Here is a 4308-nt window from a genome sequence, read left to right as displayed (position 1 = left end):
TCCTAATGATGTGATCCCGTTCATCAAATGACAACACATGTCTATGGTTAGGAAACATAAACATCTTTGATTAACGAGCTAGTCAAGTAGAGGCATACTAGGGACACTATGTTTTGTCTATGTATTCACACATGTACTAAGTTTCCGGTTAATACAATTCTAGCATGAATAATAAACATTTATCATGAAAGAAGGAAATGAATAATAACTTTATTATTTCTTCTAGGGCATATTTCCTTCAGTCTCCCACTTGCACTAGAGTCAATAATCTAGATTACATGCTAATGATTCTAACACCCATGGAGTTTTGGTGCTGATCATGTTTTGCTCGTGGAAGAGGCTTAGTCAACGGGTCTGCAACATTCAGACCCGTATGTATCTTGCAAATCTCTATGTCCCCCTCCGGCACTTGATGACGGATGGAATTGAAGAGTCTCTTGATGTGCTTGGTTCTCTTGTGAAATCTGGATTCCTTTGCCAAGGCAATTGCACCAGTATTGTCACAAAATATTTTCGTTGGACCCGATGCACTAGGTATGTCACCTAGATCGGATATGAACTCCTTCATCCAAACTCCTTCATTTGCTGCTTCCGAAGTAGCAATGTACTCTGCTTCACACGTAGATCCTGCCATGACGCTCTACTTGGAACTGCACCAACTGGCAGCTCCTCCATTCAATAAAAATACGTATCCGGATTGCGACTTAGAGTCATCCGGATCAGTGTCAAAGCTTGCATTGACGTAAACGTTTACGACGAGGTCTTTGTCACCTCCATAAGCGAGAAACATATCCTTAGTCTTTTTTAGGTATTTCAGGATGTTCTTGACCGCTGTCCAGTGCCCCACTCCGGGATTACTTTGGTACCTCCCTGCTTATACTTATAGCAAGGCACACATTAGGTCTGGTAGACAGCATTGCGTACATGATAGAACCTATGGCTGAAGCATAGGGAATGACTTTCATTTTCTCTCTATCTTCTGCAATGGTCGGGCTTTGAGTCTGACTCAACTTCACACCTTGTAACACAGGCAAGAACCCTTTCTTTGACTGATCCATTTTGAACTTCTTCAAAACATTATCAAGGTATGTGCTTTGTGAAAGTCCAATTAATCATCTTGATCTATCTCTATAGATCTTGATGCCCAATATGTAAGCAGCTTCTCCGAGGTCTTTCGTTGAAAAACTTTTATTCAAGTATCCTTTTATGCCATAGAGAAATTCTATATCATTTCCAATCAACAATATGCCATCCACATATAATATTAGAAATGCTACAGAGCTCCCACTCACTTTCTTGTAAATACAGGCTTCTCGAAAAGTCTATATAAAACCAAATGCTTTGATCATACTATCAAAGCGTTTATTCCAACTCTGAGAGGCTTGCATCAGTCCATAAACAGATTGCTGGAGCTTGCACACTATGTTAGCACCCTTTGGATTGACAAAACCTCCTGGTTGCATCATATACAACTCTTCTTCCAGAAATCCATTCAGGAATGTAGTTTTGACATCCATCTGCCAAATTTCATAATCATAAAATGCGGCAATTGCTAACATGATTCAGACAGACTTAAGCATCGCTACGGGTGAGAAAGTCTCATCGCATTCAACTCCTTGAACTTGTCGAAAACCTTTCACAGCAAGTCGAGCTTTGTAGACAGTAACATTACTGCAGCGTCAGTCTTCTTCTTGAAAATCCATTTATTTTATATGGCTTGCCGATCATCGGGCAAGTCCACCAAAGTCCACACTTTGTTCTCATACATGGATCCCATCTCGGATTTCATGGCCTCAAGCCATTTCGCGGAATATGGGCTCATCATCGCTTCCTCATAGTTCATAGGTTCACCATGGTCTGGTAACATGACTTCCACAACAGGATTACCGTACCACTATGGTGCGGATCTTACTCTGTAAGACCTATGAGGTTCAGTAGTAACTTGATCATCATCATTAGCTTCCTCACTAATTTGTGTAGGAATCACTAGAACTGATTACTGTGATGAACTACTTTCCAATAAGGGAGAAGGTACAATTACCTCATCAAGTTCTAATTTCCTCTCACTCACTTCTTTCGAGAGAAATGCCTTCTCTAGAAAGGATCCATTCTTAGCAACAAAGATTTTGCCTTTGGATTTGTGATGGAAGGTGTACACAACAGTCTCCTTTGGGTATCCTATGAAGACGCACTTCTCCGATTTGGGCTCGAGCTTATCAGGTTGAAGCTTTTTCACATAAGCATCACAGCCCCAAACTTTAAGAAACGACAACTTCGGTTTCTTGCCAAACACAGTTCCTAAGGCATCATCTCAACGGACTTTGATGGTGCCCTATTTAAAGTGAATGCAGCCATCTCTAAATCATAACCCCAAAATGATAGTGGTAAATCAGTAAGAGACATCATAGAATGCACCATATCTAATAAAGTACGGTTACGACGTTCGGACACACCATTTTGCTGTGGTGTTCTAGGTGGCGTAAGTTGTGAAACTATTCCACATTGTTTCAAATGAAGACCCAAATCATAACTCAAATATTCTCCTCCACGATCAGATCGTAGAAACTTTATTTTCTTGTTACGATGATTTTCCACTTCACTCTGAAATTCTTTGAACTTTTCAAATGTTTCAAACTTATGCTTCATTAAGTAGATATAACCATATCTGCTCAAATCATCTATGAAGGTAAGAAAATAACGATACCCGCCATGAGCCTCAACACTCATTGGTCTGCATACATCGGTATGTATTATTTCCAATAATTTAGTAGCTCGTTCCATTGTTCCAGAGAACGCAATTTTAGTCATCTTGCCCATGAGGCACGGTTCACAAGCACCAAGTGATTCATAATCAAGTGATTCCAAAAGTCCATCAGCATGGATTTTTTTTCATGCGCTTTAGACTGATATGATCCAAACGGCAGTGCCACAAATAAATTGCACTATCATTATCAACTTTGCATCTTTTGGCTTCAATATTATGAACATGTGTACCATCCTGATCGAGATTCAACAAAAATAGACCATTCAGCAAGCGTGCATGACCATAAAAGATATTACTCATATAAATAGAACAACCATTATTCTCTGATTGAAATGAATAACCGTCTCGCATCAAACAAGATCCAGATATAATGTTCATGCTCAACACTAGCACCAAAAAACAATTATTCAGGTCTAAAACTAATCCCGAAGGTAGACGTAGAGGTAGCAAGCCAATGGCAATCACATCGACCTTGGAACCATTTCCCACGCGCATCGTCACCTCGTCCTTAGCCAATCTTCCTTTGATCTGTAGTCCCTGTTAGTTGCAAATATGAGCATCAGAACCAGTATCAAATACCCAGGCGCTACTACGAGCATTAGTAAGGTACACATCAATAACATGTATATCAAATATACCTTTCACTTTGCCATCCTTCTTATCTGCCAAATACTTGGGCAGTTCTGCTTCCAGTGACCAGTCCCTTTGCAGTAGAAGCACTCAGTTTTAGGCTTAGGTCCAGACTTGCATTTTCTTCTCCTAAGCAGCTGTTGGGGAATGTAGTAAATTCAAAAAATTTCCTATGCACACGCAAGATCAAGGTGATGCATAGCAACGAGAGGGGAGACTGTCATCCGCGTACCCTCGTAGGCCGAAAGCGGAAGCATTAGCACAACGCGGTTGATGTAGTCGTGCGTCTTCACGATCCGACCGATCCAAGTGCCGAACGTACGACACCTCCGAATTCAGCACACGTTCAGCTCGATGACGTCCCTCGAACTCTGATCCAGCCGAGCTTTGAGGGAGAGTTTTGTCAGTACGATGGCCTGGTGACGGTGATGATGTTGCTACCGACGCAGGGCTTCGCCTAAGCACTGCTACGATATGATCAAGGTGGAATATGGTGGAGGGGGGCACCGCACACGGTTAAAAGATCAAGATATCAATTGTTGTATCTCCATGGGGTGCCCCCTCCCCCGTATATAAAGGAGTAGAGGAGGGGAGGGCCGGCCCTCTCTTAGGCGTGCCATAGGGAGTCCTACTCCCACCGGGAGTAGGATTCCCCCCTTCCAAGTTGGAGTAGGAGAAAGGGAAGGGAAAAGGAGAAGGAAGGAAGGGGGCGCCCCTCCTCCCTAGTCCAATTCAGACCAGTCCATGGGGAGGGGTGCGGCCACCCTTTGCGGCCTTTCTTTCCTTTCCCGTATGGCCCATTAAGGCCCACTACGAATTCCTGTAACTCTCCGGTACTCTGAAAAATACCCGAATCACTCGGAACTTTTCCGATGTTCGAATATAGTCGTCCAATATATCGATCTTTACGTCTC

Source organism: Triticum aestivum, chromosome 5B (genome assembly GCF_018294505.1).
Source record: "Triticum aestivum cultivar Chinese Spring chromosome 5B, IWGSC CS RefSeq v2.1, whole genome shotgun sequence".
NCBI classification, from domain to species: Eukaryota; Viridiplantae; Streptophyta; class Magnoliopsida; order Poales; family Poaceae; genus Triticum; species Triticum aestivum.
This window is presented reverse-complemented; position numbering follows the sequence as displayed.